The sequence below is a fragment of the Notothenia rossii genome, assembly GCF_949606895.1.
Source record: "Notothenia rossii genome assembly, chromosome: 4".
In the NCBI taxonomy this organism is placed as follows: Eukaryota; Metazoa; Chordata; class Actinopteri; order Perciformes; family Nototheniidae; genus Notothenia; species Notothenia rossii.
In genome coordinates, this window is record NC_136902.1 from 36864240 (window position 1) to 36882369 (window position 18130).

The 18130-nt window shown below is 42.3% G+C and overlaps 1 protein-coding gene across 2 annotated transcripts in view; it reads left to right on the forward strand.

The window, feature by feature from the left end:
- Positions 1 to 18130, forward strand: part of bcl2l1 (BCL2 like 1) — a 35523-nt gene that overhangs the window by 12343 nt on the left and 5050 nt on the right. The window lies entirely within an intron of this gene.

Sequence of the window (18130 nt, forward strand, 5' to 3'; positions counted from 1 at the left end):
TTCCTGGTTTCAGGACAGTCACTGCACCTCTCAATATGATGCCAATATAAACAAGGTCTTCCGTCGGCTCTATACATCAATGCCGACCTATGCTGACAAGTAAGTGAAGAGTAGAAAATATAAAGGTATTGGCTTTAGGGAAATGTCCCAGCAGTTTAGGAGAATGAAGGTTCTAATCTAATCAATTACATAGCCATTACATTTCTAACTCCTAATGACAGGAAGGCAGAAAGTGCATTATACAAATAATAATACTCATAATAATAGCTGACATTTTTTAACAATGACCACAATATCATTATTTTAATAAACCAAATATGAACAATTGAGGAAATGAGGAAGAACTGATGATTCAAATGTTGTAGTACAAGTAGTAATGTAGTTAGTGCATAAATGACTATTGCAACAAATGTGTTCATTTTCTTCATTATAAGTCGATTTTTTTTGGACGAATGCTCCGGGCCAGTGGTTACAATGGTGGGGCCAGTGATAATACAATTCCACCGGCCCGGAGGGCCAGTGGCATTTTACCCTTAATGTCTACCCCTGGTTTGTTTTGACCTTTTTTGTGGCAGTTAAACATCAAAAGACTGTTGATCTCCAGTATATGTGTGATAATGAATGGTCGCAAACTGTCTGTTTTGTAAAGTGAGTAAGACACTGAGGCTGTAATTAAAAGCCCCCGTAGAGGGCAAAGCCATTGACTTGTTTTGACAACACCTGAGCTTCCTTTGTGCCATCCTCCTTCACAGACCTATTTTCTCTTCCTCTTTCTCTCTGTAATTAACATGCACATAGGATAGGCAGTCAGATCCACAGTCGTCTGTCAGACTACCCTACCACAGAAGAGAAGGAAACCTCACCCTTGGGACCTATCCCGTCCGCCTCTATCTCTTTCTCCCCCCCCCGCCCTTCATCTTCTATACGTCTCTCCCTCTGTTTGTCTCCCGTGTCCTTCCACCTCCTCTACCCTCCCGCCGCCACTGATCGATCTGTCCCTTATATTCCGATCTGTACCTCCCCTCCTCCTCCTCCTCCTCCTCCTCCACTATTCATCATTTTTGAGCTCATTTAATTCCAGCCCTGTCTGCCCTTCCTCCACCCTTCCTCCTCCACCCTTCCTCCTCCTCCACATCCCTAGCTTACAGACCATAGTGGTTAGACATATTGTAGAGCAGACATGCTGCCACACGCCTCGTCAATCTCACGGGCAACACCGCCTTCCAGTTATTTTTCCCATATCCGTTAGTTAATCAAAAACGCACCGAACATGGCCACCAGTGTGATCGATTCCCTCTGACTTGATCCCCTGTTCACCACCCCCACCTGTGCAGCTGCCACCATCCCTTCATCCCACGTTCCCTCCCTCCTTATCTCCCTTCATCCCATCCTCCTCCTCTTGCCTTCATCACTAATGGATCACGTGCGGTTAATTAGCAGAGATGTTTTTCTCTAGCTTTCCGCCTGTTGTTTTAGGAACACTGTTTTTGTCATCAGGCCCACAAACTGATTGTGTGTTTGTATTCACGCACGTGGCTCAGGTTGTTGTTTTGTCTCCTACATTCGAACATCTTATTGTACGATGGCATGCTGCAGAGAGGAGGGGAAGGCGCCAAGTAAAACTGGTCATGTGACCACCTCAAACAAAGGACCCGTGGCCCCACACATACACAGTAACAGGAATGTGCCTTCCTGGCTTTTTAGTTGTGCCCACAGGTGTGTTGCAGCTTTGCAGATAAAGCCATCGCTCAAAATGACGGGCTGGTCTGAAAGCGACGTTGCCATTGTCTCACTTTATAACTTGTGACACACATAGAATCCACGCGCTCAGACAATGCTCCCCAAAGCCTTTCTGCATGGGATCAATGGCGGCCACTTTTGTTGGAGCGGGCGTCAATAAGCGCCTGTGTGTGGTGGGCGGATCTATTCAGATTGATCTCTGAATGTTCTCCCATGAATGCTCAGCTGTGTGTGTGTGTGTGTGTGTGTGTGTGTGTGTGTGTGTGTGTGTGTGTGTGTGTGTGTGTGTGTGTGTGTGTGTGTGTGTGTGTGTGTGTGTGTGTGTGTGTGTGTGTGTGTGTGTGTGTGTGTGTGTGTGTGTGTGTGTGTGTGTGTGTGTGTGTGTGTGTGTGTGTGTGTGTGTGTGTGTGTGTGTGTGTGTGTGTGTGTGTGTGTGTGTGTGTGTGTGTGTGTGTGTGTGTGTGTGTGTCAGCTTGGAAATGGCAGCAGACAGATTCTTGGAGTCAGGTGCTCACAGCTCCATGACTGTTTTGCTTGTGTTTATGTAAATACGTGAAAAATATACGGACTCTTTCTTGCCTGTAAGACGAGAAACCAAAACTTTCTTGTGTTGTTACATGAAGTGCTTACAGGCTCATGTTTGAGGAGCAACTGGGCTGTTCCATTGCTGAAGGATCCTTCACTTTGCCTTCCTGGTGATGAGGTCATTAGAAGATATTTGACAAAGATCTTGGAGTTCATTTTGCCTCTCGTTTAGGGTTTCTTTTTGCTGCCCTTTTTACATTTCTGACACTTCAGGAAAAGAACTGCAGAATTGGATTGTTTTTCTTGAACATTTCCAATCACTCTATTATTGTGATAGTTATAAAAAAGCAGAGGGGGGATAAGTATTGAGATTCTTTACTAGTAAAAGTACTAATGCCACACTTTAAAAATACAACATTTCAGTAAACATACTGCATCAAGAATGGTACTTAAGTAAAAGTATTTAAGTACGATGAGGAAAATCTACTTCAAGTATTAGGGGTAAAAGTACCCATTACGGAAAAAAGGATTGAAATACTTTAAAGCACAAGGAGCAACTCTTCATATTCAACATGTCTGAACTGAATTATTCCCCCAAAAATTATTCCAGTTAAGCTTCTGTTAACCCACTCTTTCTTAAATATAATGTTGAACGGATTCATCCACACCATTAATCATTAATTTCAGATTTTCCCAAGTATTGTTTGTCGTAAAGTAACTAGAAAATACATCTGTAAAAATAAATATATTACTGGAGTAAAAAGTACTAAGTTGGCTTTCAAAATATAGAGTAGAAGAATACAATTAAAATAATACCCTAAATGTGTACTTACTTGAGTAAATGTACTGAGTTACTTTCAACCTCTGTTCAAAAATGCTTGTGCGTGTGTTTACAGTTTTTGTCTGTTGGTCATTTGAGATGCAAGACCTGTAGCCCTGCAGCATCACACACACTGACACACACACACCGACACGCTACACAGGGGAACACACACAGCAGTGAGACATCAAAAGAGCCTCTAATGATTACATTTTCTGCATTTAGACTGCATAAGAATCTCTCCGTCTCATTTAGAAACACACACTGGTGTCCCCGCAGCGAGACGTCCGTATGTTCCGTACCCACACGCTGTTTATGTATACAGGACAGATCTCCAGCTGTGTAATAGATGAGTGTGTGTGTCTATACTGCCAGAGCACTGCAGAGCGTGGAGCTATTAGAGCGATGTTGCCAGACTGGTAGACATCAGACTAGTGCACCATTATACTTGCACCCCCATAGAAGTGTCTGGCAATGTGTGGCAGCAGACAATCAAGAAGAAGAGGGTCAGAGATGCAGATGGCGGGGAAGGCAAGGAGGCTCGTGACTCAGCTAGATGAGGAGGCAGTATGTAGGTCAATAGGTTACGCTGCGAGTATAGTCTATACGGGAGGATTATATGTTGTACGAGCTGCTGGATGTGGGAAGACGCTGCATTTGGTTGTGCTGCTCCACTTTTTCCAAGTTTTGAAATCAGGTCACGAGCAAGTCTTCCCCCTTCTTCTGTCTGCATGCCCCCCTCGTTTTACCTCCAGCCCACATCCCTTCCCTCTCTCCAGCGACGGATTCTTTTTAATTTTTCCCATCTTCCGTCTCGCCTACGCATTCCTCTCCTCTCTGATTGCATTTCACTTCTCTATCCATCTCTCCTCTCTCTGTTTGTCCCTCTAAGCTCATATCTGTGATCTGATTATGAGGCATATCATGGGATTAGTGAGTCTCATGGTATGTATTAAAGTGGGAGAGCCGGGGAACGGATAGAGAGGCGTTGATGAGTATTTCATGGTAATGCGGCACCCAATCTCATATAACACGAGGACTAAACAATGATAAAGAGCATCAGTGCCATCGACGTTTTATTCATCACGGGCTCCTTTGAATGGCCAAGGAGGTAAAAGCAATAAAGTTGGAAGATATCTTCAGTGGCACCGCAATAAGAGAGCAGAGATAATAGAAAGAGGGAACAAAAACGTTCTGATGTCGTCAAACTTTATGAAAATGATGGGAAGTGTCATTTCAAGGAAATGTGTCGGTGAGCTTCACTGCTGCCACTTGCTCCTCTCTCCACGTTCTTTACTCCTCAAGGGTTTCCCCACTTTTCAGTTTCCAGTAGTTTTCGTCAGCCTTTATTACCCCCCCAGGTTCACCCTCTCTCTTTTTTCTAGTTTTATCTCTCTTTTTCTTTCTCAACCCCTGCTTCTCTTTATGCCTTTTGTTCTCTCTCAATCTCACTGTTTCCGTTCTTAATGTCTGTTTCTCTATCCAGACAGATGGCAGGAATGGAGGTCTTGGTGGGGTGAGGGCCTACAGGGTGGGTTAGGGTTACACTGTGAAAGACATCAATTCAGGAACATTCCCCGTCTTTTCCTTCAGATACTTTGGATTTTTCTCTTTTTGTTTTCCTGAACCTTTGCTAAACGTGTGTGTGTGTGTGTGTGTGTGTGTGTGTGTGTGTGTGTGTGTGTGTGTGTGTGTGTGTGTGTGTGTGTGTGTGTGTGTGTGTGTGTGTGTGTGTGTGTGTGTGTGTGTGTGTGTGTGTGTGTGTGTGTGTGTGTGTGTGTGTGTGTGTGTGTGTGTGTGTGTGTGTGTGTGTGTGTGTGTGTGTGTGTGTGTGTGTGTGTGTGTGTGTGTGTGTGTGTGTGTGTCAGCCCCCAGAGTGGGACAGGGAACAGATTGGAGTCTGAGCCCTCATGTCCTGACTCATTAATCTTCTCTTTAATTCATGGTCTCACCGCCGGCTCAACACGTGCACATAGAGCGCGCTCAAAGGTCCAAAAAGAGACTAACAAGCAGACACATTGATGTTGGCACAGAACACAAGCCAAGAGTCAACCCTTTCAATTTAATGATTCAATTTCCTAATTTTTTTTCTTGTGTCCTTGATGCCGCTTGGAAACGATTAATCACACTTCAAAGCAGTTATTTAGCCCCCTCACCACCACCTCGCCAGTATCGATCTCACGCTTAATCGGGCCGTGATCTTGCCAATAACTCAAAGTCAACCAAAGAGTGGAATAGATAAATGACTGATGGACGCCAACGTCCTCATTCTTTGGAGCAAGTCAGGCTTTTCGGCCCAACTCCACATTTCAATTAGGGGAGATCGCAGAAGAAGAACAAAGAAAGGTCGACAAGTTATTAACACACCAATTGATCTGATCTTTTTTAAAGCTATGACATTCAATGCCTTTTGTGGGAATAGTTGCTGCCTGTCAGCTTGTTTGAAACGTTTGCTTGTTCCTAGCAGCGCATTAAAAGCATGTAGAGAACCCCATTCAGTGCAAAAAGAGCCCTATTCATACAGGCATTCTAATGTCAAAAAGCTTCATAAGCAATGGAAGAACAACTTAAAACATGCACATTTTAAGCAACACGATGCGACTGGATGCACTGCTCTTCAGGCATCAGCAAGTGTGATATGTATTTGTCATATTTCCCTCCCATAAGAAGGGTATTCTTCTCTTTGACTGTTCGCTTGAGCAGTCTGTCTTTTTGGATTGTACTGTACATGAATTCCATGTTCCTGGTTATTTGCTTGACGTTGTCCTTGCGTCTGCTCTTGTCACTTTCTGAAGTAGAATCCTGAAACCACGAGTTACCCTTCATGCTCTGTAAAAGTCTTTGCTTTCTCTGCCTAGCGCTTAGATCGTAAGCAATTCCGACCCTTCTGGTCATATAGAATCTCTTCCAGCTGACCTGGCTTCTTTGTTCCTTCGAAAATAATAATTTGGAAAGTGTCATTAGGATGTAAAAATGGGCAGACGGCCTTGAGAAGCAACACGAAGGGCTGGAACTCGTGGGGATGATGGGGACATTGATAAGAAGCAGGAACAGTCATTCACATTGTTGGCTTTGTTGCCGTTTCTCAACAGTCATTTGATTCTAAAAAGATCTAAACTGGCATCATGCAACCACTACTAAAGGGAATTAGAAATACAGTAAGTCTGATCATATGATGGTGATGACACTCTTGATAAGGATGAGTGTTACAGGGTTATGCTGCTTTTAAACTCTGAGATCATTCTTTTTCATGAGAGCCAAACTTAGCATCTGTTGAGACTTAAATAGGCATTGTGTGAATAAGTGGAGCCCCTTTATTCATGGGCTAGCCAACGCTTGGTGTTAATTAGGGATGCCAGCGATTCTTCGATTATTCAAATATTCGTTACAGTCTCCATAATCGAAAATTATTTTTAAAAATCGATTTTATTTATATATATATTTTTATTATTATTTATGGTTTTTTTTTTTTTTTTTCTGGCTTAGTTTCAACCAAAATATAGACTAATGCTAATAATAGTAATAGTATTAATAATTGTAAATGGCCATTGGTCACACCACCAGTTTGTTTTACTGTAAACTTGGAGGAAGCCAGCAGCGCAGCCCTTCGCTGCGCTGCTACACACCGATCTTATTATTCGCCAGGCCTGTCCGATTTTCGATTTTGATCACGGTCAGTTTCTGGCATCCCTAGTGCTAATGTGTGGGAGCCCAAAGTAATAATCTCCAGTACTTTTAGCCTTTATCAATGACTTTTTTAGAAACACTTTATCAGGAGTCCAAATCTCCTTGACATTTTCTCAAGTTAAGTCAGACTTAATGGGGAGAGTTTGAACGGCCATCTGGCATCACCACTGGAGTTCTCTGGGGTACAAGTAGGGATTTTGACTTGGTCAATCAGGCGGTTTTCTCATTGACTTGTCAGGAGGGAACCTTTGCCCCAGTGCAGTGTGAGAAAAAGTTTTTAGAGAGTACTTGTCCATGGACAAGTGAGTTTGGCAATTTACTTGTCCGAATACATTTTTCACTTGTCCAGAATGGACACAAATTGGGGCGACTGGAATCTTCTTCTTCTCCATCGTATTTGACATTTTCCCACGGTTTTACGACACCGATAACGTAAGTGAGCGGTGAGATTTTACTGCATCACACATAGGGTTGGGTATCGTTTGGATTTGAACGATTCCGGTTCTGCTTTTCGATTCCAGTCATTTTCGGTTCTCGATTCCGGTTCTTTGAGAGGGTAAAAATAAGTCCCATGAAAAACTGGGAGAAAAATATATTTATGAAAACATTAAGTCAAATCTGTATTCCTATTTACAAATCACTTCATACTGTTTAATCTATTACGGTTATTGAATAGAATTATATGAAAATAATCTCTGCATTGTTTATTTAGTTTTAAGTGGTGCAGTTTGAGAATGTACAATTGGCCCAGTCTCCTCTGATGTTACACTGCAACCTGCCTTTGAGACAGAGTCCAACCACACATGTTCAACGCATAGGCCTTATAATAATAATAATAATAATAATATATTATATTTATAGCCTATAGGCCTAGCGCTTTTCTACAACTCAAAGACGCTTGCACGCTTACACATGTCCTGCAATACACATGCTGCAGCTGCCCAGCTGCTCACTGTTTGTAAAAGTAAATAAATAGTATTTTCATTTCAATAATGTACTTTCTATACCCTGCTTCATAAACAATACTGACATCCCTGTGCTCCTCCGAGTCTGGGGGTCCGGGGATGTGAGGAAAGCGCTAGGACACAGGGAGGCTGCTACACTTCATAAATGAAATGGCAGTCAATATTAACAACACAGGAGCTAAAACGCTTAATAACCTTCATTACGCGTTAAAGAAAGAACATAAGAAAGTTTGACAAAGATGAGGCTGTTAAACGGGCATCAGATCCGCTGTGTGTAGAAAGAGAGAGAGAGAGAGACGCTGAGCCGCACCGTGCAGCGATCAGCTGATACGGAGCATAGAGAGAGAGAGCTGCGGTCCGCGGGGCTCGGCCTCCTGTCCTCACAACTCTTATCAATCCCGGGACCGGACAATTGTTATTTCTTGTTCCTACTCGGAACCGAGTTTTGCTTCCCAACTCTGCCACTGTGCTACACTTCCCGCCCCGCCCCCGTCTACTGTACAGAAAGCGGCGAGATGCATTTCCTTAGGAATCGACAAGCAGAACCGAAACTAACATTTCTAAACGAACAATGGTGGACACGTACAATTTGCGAATGAGTTCTGCCTTTTGTAAACTGAATTTATCAATAATTTTTCAATAAATCAGGGCGAAAAACGTCACTTGTCCGCCGGACAAGTCAATTGAAAGATCTACTTGTCCGATATTGTAAATAACACGTCCCGGACGGTGGGACGTGTACTTTTTCGCACACTGCAGTGTGAGGACATGTGTAGTCTGGAGCTGTGACTCCAAGTTCTCCCTGCCACTGAGACGGACCCCGTCCCATAATGTTGCCATCCCCGTGCATCAGCGCAGGGATGGTATTATCCAAGTGGGGGAGCAGAACCTGGATTTAGCTAGATGTTGCTCTAGATGTTCAGGCTGACTTTATCTCATCAGAACAGAGAATGAGTCCTTGAAGAGGCTTTTGGACAACTACTTAGCGTGCTGTCATATTCCTTTCACTCAGGAGGGAAATCTGTCTAGCCCCTCTATCAAAGGCCAGACAGAGTTTAGCTGTACGTAAACATCTTTGAAGAGTTTACTAGTCGTTCCAAGCATCATCCCTTTCACAATAATGGACTTTTCCAGTGAGGACATTCAGAGATGTAGAAATGGTTTTCTACTGTTGCTCAGGCATCGACCTTGACACAATTACAATTGTTGTCTTTTAATTGTTTTTTTGTATCAAAGGAGAGATTATTGGACTTCAAAGCTTTAATTTGAGTCTGGCAAGCATAATAAATGATAGGAACTTAATGGGAACTATATTCAGGTGTTTTCTTTCTTTATGTAAACTTAAGATCATAATACCATCAGTGAAGTTCTAAAGATATCTCAAAGATAGTCTCAGCACCTTAACTGAATTTGAAATTCCATCAAACAGAGTCTGAAAACATACCCCAAAAAGGCATGGAACAACAAAGTTTCATTTCTAGAAAGGCCAGAAGTGTAATTTTCTCAAAATGGCTACCGTAAGGCCTTCAGCCTTCCATGCAAGTTTTGACAACGTGTCTCTATTATCTGCTGATTCCTTTGATCTTGCAGAGTCACTGTGATCTCATGATCACCTCATGGACTGTTAATCACAACGTGGGGCAGAGGTCACAGCACACATTCACGCACTGCACTCTACGATTCATACACACTTTCAACTCTCTGACGTCATCTTGTTCAAGCAGCCAGAACATCATGCCAACTCTCCATGTTGCAACGGTTATTTAACTCGATAAACAAAAACACATCATGAGTTGTGTTCCAACGCAGCACTGACACAGCCCTTTAGGTCTGAGTGTGTGCACAAGGCCATGCGGTGTGTGCGTGTGCACATCCCTAGTGTTGCAACTGCCAGGAAAGTGTTGCTCAACTACAGCCGGGACAGTTTCTCGTCCTTGTGACAAGTCAGGTCAAGAACCATCAGGCCTTTGGGTCACCGCTTCATGTCAACTTTCAAAGTGCTCTCTTTTCTCATACATCACCATATGAGACACTGTTCAGTTCTAGCCAACTCTGTAAAAGAGGGAATGGAAATAGAGCTTCTGCCTACAGTATATTGTACATCATTTGATATTCCCATGTGTTTGAACAGTGGCCTTTAGTTAAGAAGGCAAAGGGGAAAAAAACGTCCCTTTCTTGAATTCCATGTTGACTGACAGCGGATGTTATGACATTCTGCTCATTCATGCACTCACTAACACACACATACATGTTGTGCAATATGGCCCTCATAACCAACAACTAAGCAAAGGGAATTTAAAGCATTCTCAGGGTAGTTTAGAGGTGTGTATCTTATGTCACTGAATCAGTTTCACTTAGTCAGTGTGTGGTATCGAGAACAGCTGCTAAGTTGAATACTTAGTGCCCCCAGTTTCTGTGCATGGCTACAATCCCATGTTCCCAATTCTCTCACACAGTCAGAGGGTGAAAAGAGGTGTTGTAGCACAGGCAGTATGGGAAAAATATACTTTTTTAACATTAAAGCATGTCAGAGTAGAGGCAAAAAATGCAATTATGAACTTGAAAATTAGCTTAATAGGGCCCCTTGAATATATTAGACCTGGAGATTCCTCAAATGTTTCTAAAAACACTGAAAACCCCACCTACATCCTTCTTCTTATCATAACAAACTAGCCCTCAGAGCATGACTTCCTCATGTTTCAGGAACTTTCACTCTTTCAAGAGAAACAGATTCAAAGCTGGTTGATCTAGATAGATTTTGTCATGTCATAGCTATTCAGAGGGAGTGTTGCACACGCTCGCTCACAGTGTGTGAAAGTGCATATATGTGTCCAAGGGAGAGAGCCTTTGTCAGCTCTCAGTCACTATAAAGAGTGTTCCAGTTAGCCACTCAGAACCTTCTGGTATCTTCTCTGCATGTGAATGAGCTTTTCAGCAACGGCGCAGCTTCCTCACAGACAGCGTGCCTCATCCGGTTTGTAGCAGCCGCTTGTGGCAGCCGTGGCTTGAATGTCATGTGCTCTGCGGGTTTCTAGAAAGCATCCCTTGTCTGGTAAAAGTGAAATCTCTTAGTTAGTTACAGAGTCATTGTGTAGGGGGAAGTCTACTTGTATCATGTATTACACAGACGTGTTACCCCTATGAATTACAGGGCAGTTGATTTGTCAAAGTAACCATAGCTCCATATATCTGATGTCAATTCTTATTTTTTGCCACTTGAGGCTTTTTATTGGAAAATACCTTTTTTCATACCATTGTGTTACAATATTTACATCACCAACTTATCGTACAACATATGGAAATTACCTGTGTCATTTCTCCTGACCTCACTAAAAGGTAGGGATGGGTACCGAGCCCCGGTATTAACCGTCCCCGGGGCTGAATTATTAAAGACCGTGGTACCGTTAAGCTCCGACGTTAACAGTCTTTTTATCGGTACTGGAGACATGTAAAAAATATATGTATTATTGCTACACAAACATTATATTGCAGTTTTAGTGTCGCCAACTCCGTTTCTAACATGCAAAAAGCGTGCAAAATGCGTCTTTTTAGTATTTTCGATCTTTCCACCCTAGGCGAGAGATCTCTCTCCCACGCCTGTGTGCGAGGGGGCGGGGCAGTTTACACACACGCAGCTGCTACATGCAGCAACACACACACTGCGTGACGGAGATGGCGGAGAGAACGCGCTCCGAGGTGTGGTTCAACTTTACCCGTCTCGATGTGGACAATGCTCGTTGCCTAAAGTGCAATAAGAGTTTAGCATGTCAGGGCGGTAACACGAGCAATTTGTCTAAACATTTAGCAAAAGTGCACCACATTCAGACGGAGGAATGCACCGGGTTCGACTGTCTTTCTAGTAGCTCTGTAGCCCCATCCACGAGTAAAGTTTCCACGTTAGGTGTTATGTATGCTAGCAGCAACACACAGATTTAACTACATTATACAAACATGGGTTAATGATTAGAGGTAACCGAGTTATTTATTTTGTTAAAGTTTCAGCTATTCTGTTTACAGTTCTGTCATCAGATTATTTAATACGATTTGTTAAAACATTGTTGTTTCTTTTGATGTGAAATATTATGTATTTCATTTAAATAAAAAGCAATGTTAGTTTTGTTCACAATTTGTTTCGTTAGTTCACCTTTTTTTTTTCTCCAAAAGAACCGATAAAGAGTACCGTTAAAAGACCGGACCGATAAGCGGTATCGATAAAAGTAGTAGTACCGTTAAAACCTTAACGATACCCATCCCTACTAAAAAGTATTTGTTTTTGGTGTCTCAAAAACTATGGATACAATACAGGAGATTACCAGATTTCTCTGCTCACACAACCTGGATTGCACCTAAGGTTGCTAATATGAACACAATGTGCTTTTGCAAAGTGTTGCCTAGTTATTGAAGTTACATTTAATACAGTGTGTGTGTGTGTGTGTGTGTGTGTGTGGGGGTGGGGGTGGGGGTGGGGGTGTGTGTGGCATTGTTATGGTGCAACACCGGCGCAACAGACACAGGAGCTGATGAATCGGAAGCTGCTGCTAATGATCGTTGAAATGCTCCTTTCTCCACATGTAGTACGGGACCATTTATCAGCCACAGAGATGGACCAACAGGCCCAGACACACTCACACACATAACACACCCTAATCAGCTGCTCGCCGGTAGCCTTGGAAACCGACTGCAGAATCTCCTTTCCTGTGCCCCTTCACTTTTCCCCTCCCTTGCTGTCTCTTTGACCATACTTTTGCTTTCATGAGCTAATCCTTCCCTCATCCTCTTTTTGACTCCCTGGCTAACGAAGAAAGAGAAAGGGGAAGAGGAGCTGGGAGAAAAAGTCCTGAAAGCGCTGTGCAGGCCGCTGCCTAGCACCTGATCTCCTGTGGGAGCGGAGCAGAGATAAATAAATAAAAGGCGTGACCGTGTGAAAGGGAAGGGAGAGAGCAGCTAAAGACGGGCTTTACCTGCCAGGTGGGACTAACAGAGATTGAGCGTATCAAACCAACGGCTTTGACATGTGCGTAGTGAGCTGACTGGTTATAATGGGAAAGAAATCAAATCGGGGCCCTGAGGCTTTCTGTTCGTAATATATTTAAACAGTGAAGTTTTATAGATTTTCTGATTCCCATGTGAAGAAACTGAGTTTAAAGCTAGAGATGGAATGAAATACTTTCTAGAAATCGACGTGTGATCACAGTGAATCCTGGCTCAATTGATCACCCCATTGGCACCATTACAAAGGATGGGCTGCCATGTTTGATTGATTTCCTTTTCCAGGTGATGTGTCCATTATAATGTGTTAAAAGTTAGCAAATAAGGTTCTTTTAGGACTAACGGCCCGTCCAAACTACAGCTTCAAAAAAAGCTTGCCGGTGGGCGTGTCTGGAGCTCGACCAACAACCAATCACATGAATCTCCCGCCCCTGACACACAAGCAGCGGTTTGATTGGCTAGAGCTTGTACTGGCATATGATTTGATTGGCTTACGCTTCCACCAAAAGCTTCAGAAGCTTCAAAAGTTGAACATTGCTCAACTTTTGCAGCCTGAAACGCCGGGAAAGCTCCGTTCTGCTACCCACAATTCAGTTCGGCGAAAAGCGAGGCAACGTGACGTCACCCCATTCAAAGTGAATGGGCAGACACGTTGGAAACCGTTTTTGAAGCTGTCGAAGCTGTAGTGTGGACGGCCCGTCCAGGTTACTTTCAGGAGTTATTGCATGTTCCACAAGAATGCCAAAGACCAGTCATAGTTTTTGACTGCAGGTCAATATATCGTTTTTTTATGTATTATGTATTGTAATAAAGTGTTCCTCTGTGCCATTAAGCCCCATTGTTATGGGAATGCAGCAAACACTGCACACTTTTGTAGTCAGGTTGGTTCTCACTCGAAGCCCAAATTCAAGATTCAAAGGCTTTATTGTCATTTGCACAGTAGCTATAGTGTAGTTATGAGAATGCAAATATTAAGTTCCGAGCTTCTCCAACAATGTAAATTAGTGGACATAAAACAATAAGACAATTAAAACACATTTTTATTAATGTAAAAAATGTGTATTAATCCGGATCTGAAATAAGTCACAAATTAAGTATTTTATTTAGTTTGAGTGGTTTTGAATGTGTTTGAAGATTGATCTTTACAACAAGGGTCTTTTTGTAGAGAGCCATCGGCTGGGGAGCTCAGGGAGAATTGAGAAATGGTTTTAATCTGTGTATGTGAATTTATTTTTATTTGACATCAACAAAGATAAGGTGTATCCCAATTAATAAGAAGAGTCTTGCAAACAATAATAAAAAAAATGTGTTGAGCCAAATATGCAAGTTTACTCAAGTTGAAAGAGAACAGTTGATTACAGTTAACAATATAATTTGATAATTAAGTAGAAAATGAAGTTCACACAAAAGAAATCCATGAACACCTATCACGCCCAATAAGATCACAAAAGTATGATCAGCATGAACAGCATTAAAGGGGCGTTACTTTGCATCCCTTGGCACATCATCACACATTGTTTCATTATATATTTCTGAACCACTGGACGCTGACATGTCTTGACATGTCCGTCTTAGCTATCAGTCACCATCACAAGGTGCTGTCTTTGTTCCACACCCATTTCCTCGTCTGTCACAGAGAGGGATTGGCAGTGATGGTGCTTTTATTAAGGATTAAAAAAGCCGCACTTAAACATTGACTCATATACCTTGTAATCATGTTACATCATTATTTACTTTAAGTGCCTTTTATCAAAATCCCTGGTGGCTCATTCCAACTTCTAGGCAGCGCCGTCATCATGATCCCAGCCTCTTGTAAACATGTCTGATTCCCATGTGAAGAAACCGAGTTTATAGAATTCATGAAATACTTTATAGAAAACCAATTCCTTTTAATGTATTTTGAGTTATGTGGTATTGTCACTCCAGTAAAATCTTTATTTAGATTTTAAATATTGGGATAAATAAAGTATTGTGTTTTGGTGGTTGATTGGTCGGTCGGTTTGTTTGTTGGTTGGTTGGTCATCCTGCAGCCAAAAAAACTCGAACCCCAAATGTGTATTGATCCTGTTCTGAAAATAGTCCCATACAAATGCACTACTTTCTTCAGTTTGAGTACTTTTTGAATGTTTGAAGATTGATCTTGTTTGGAGGAAACTATGGTGTATTTGTAAGGAGGAGCCATCTGCTGGGAAGGTTGGAAAGAAATTAGTATTCAATTCAGTAAAACATTGACTCGTATACCTTGTAATCATGTAACATCATTATTTTATTAAAGTGCCTTTTATCAAAATCCCTGGTGGCACATTCCAGCTTCCCTTTTACATAGTGCTGTCATCATGATGGTTAAAGGCAACTCCTTTCTAGTGTATATCCTAACCAGCCTCTTGTTAACACACTCATATATTCCTCCATGTTGTCATGTTTATCTTTTCTGAAGCGTTCTTGAACCATATCAAGGCCTGCCGGAATCAAGGTGAAGCTAAGAACTAATATTTACTCTTCCTAGTCAGATTCCTCTCATGCCTACAGTGAGCGTCCTCGAGTACCGAGGCCTCGGCAGGGTGGGTTAAAGGAATGAGAGTTGAAGGAAGAATTCTCTCCTCGAGTGATCCTTGTGTGAGTGGCAGAGCGTCCTTCAGCGTGTTGCTCGCAGTTAGATATTTACACATTCCTCACATCCTACTCACTGCCAGGGAACATCGACTCCACGTGTCTCATGAAATGTTTGCTCACTGAGTTGGTCCGGCACTTCACTGTAGGTGTGTGTGTTTATTTAGAGCTATAACATCAATGAAAAGAGCTACTGTGCAGCTTGAAAAATCTGGTTGCCATCTCAAGTCACAAATAATAAAAGTTCACATTTTAAAAGCAGTATTTTCCTGAAACAGCTGGGGATTGTAGTTTTTTTTAGTAGCCTTATTTCTTTAGAAGGAAATTGGCCTTTTCTGAGGGACTATTTTCAGCTGTGGATGAATACACATTTGTGTTGCTCCAGTGAGTATTTCCAGCTGCAATACTATGGGATTGACTCAAAAATCATAATGAAGAAACATGACATTCAGTGCAACAGTTGGTCTCACTGATGTGTTTTAGATCGTTTTTGCACAACACCAGAATTGTATGGCTTTTGATTGGATTTGTAGTTTTGGCTCTTAAAAAAACTACAAAAATCCTGTTGATACTGTAACCAACGTAACAGCAGTATACTCTATATAAGTGACTGTTCTATTGGCACAGTCATCGATCGGGTTCTGGTTAGGGCCGAACGAACACCACAGCAGTGAGGTCATTTCTACACAATCCTTCCCCTTATCTCACAGCAGCACATTCACACCCAAAGAAAGGTCACCAACAAGACTCCTTTCCTAAGAAATACTCAGCATTACATCGCATCAGATGGAGACAAACACCCTTCCTCCTCAACAAGTTATTCTGAAGAGTCTGAGTCACTGTAACTACGTGGTCTCATTGTTGGTATGTTTCCTCACAAATTGGGGAACGGTCAGTTGAATTGTTCAGGTTTTTATTTCAGGGATTAGGAGGATGTCAGGGCAACTAGACACCACAGTTAAATTATCAGCCAGAGATTAGCAATTCCTAGAACTCTCAATGACTCAGGAATAATACTCCTAACCTGTCCAGCCTTTTCTCTGTCTGATCCTTCACTGCCCCTTTAGTTTGGTTTCACTCGTATCCATCCGCGCTGTTCCAGAAAGTGAGTTTCTAGCCTCTTTTCAACTGCACATCCCCCTAAATGATGCTTTTGGCTCTATCAGTGAAATGGTGTATTCTTGCATTTCATCTCCAGTCGCCTGTCAGGCTACAGCAGAATAAATACATTTCTGACTCTTGTGTATATTATACAGCGAGATTACGCCACTTCATCATGCATTAAGGAAATTCAAGTCTGGTAAATAATGTATGAGTACACTACACTGGATCAAAACGTAATTGTTGACTGTGCTCTCCGGCTCTTTTGCTTCTGCTTCAGTGTCTTTTTAAAGATATGTATTATACATGCATTCATAGTTCTAGCTGCTCTGGATTAAAATGGAGGCTCATCTAAATTCCCTCCGTTGCCGTGGTGAATTGTGTCATTGGAGCTGATTAGGGTCAGGTTTTGTCTTGCGTCCACATGGTTAACAGGAGTTTTGGGAGAAGTCCTGGGTTTGAGAAGCATATCCTCTACTTTATTACTCTGTTTCCTCCCTGCATTCCTGCTGTGATTCACTGATAGCCTCCATGTACTTTCACTCGTCTCCTTCTCTGCTGTCTCCAGTAACAGAGCCCCCCCCCCCCCCCCTTAAAGAGAAGACAGTCATCTGATAGAGTCATTTCCCCATTTGTTTGATCATTTGCTCTTGAGACTCAGTGGGTCATGTCCAGTAGATCAGCTGATCTGTGTTACTGCTCTCTGAGCCTGAAGGCGCCTCCTGCTGGCCGACATGAAATCTGCGTGCGCTTAAGCTTCATTTCCAGGAAATGATTTCAGTGGGAGGGATGTAGGTTTAGCAATCTGAGGACCACAGTGGGAAAGAATGTGAGCACAACAATGGAGCTGTATGGATCACTTTTCCAGCAGGAGTTGCTGGGACAGAGCTCTATTCAACACGGATAATACTTAGGCTGTATAACCTTTGCAATTATTATTATAACTTCGCAAAACTCATATCACTAAGGATTATTATGGAGTTACACAGTAGATTTTGAGCAATACACTTTTTTTTAAGAATGGTTATCTTTGTTAACACTAATACACTATGGAATCAGATCTGCCAATAAGATCACCTTTTTCAGTATCGAGAAAAGATAAGAATTTGAGAGAATCTAAAACTTGGTGGGATCAGTAATCAGTGGGAAAGAACCAAAGTAAACAAAAGAATATGTTTAAAACAGGACAAATGCTAATAGTTAACATGATTACGCAAATACATTTCCCTGTAATCAGTGAGATGGTGGTGTTACGGTGCACAGCATCGAGGCAGGTGGGATGTGTTGCTACTGTGATGTCACCTTTTATGATGATATCTGCGGTGGATGGAAATTTCCGTGTGACCGTGTGTAGGCTGAGACAGTCATTGTGATCCAGATGTGGGCTGCAGCAGCCATCAGACGGGCGACCTTTACAGAGGGACTCCACCTGACCCTGCACACCTGTCTGTGGCACTTTCAGTAAAGTCTGTGGGGTTTCTCACATTCAGACATATCAAATAGCCGGTGTTAACCCTTTCCTCTCGCCTATTATTATTCTTGAGTTAGCACAGAGGACAAATGGTCTCCTGTTTGACAATTGCAGCGCATGATTAGGATTTTATTGCACATTTAGCAAAGACATTCTGATATTTCAACCCTACTGAGAAAAAGCTGCAGCTAACGCTTTCTTTCATTATTGATTTTCTTTAGT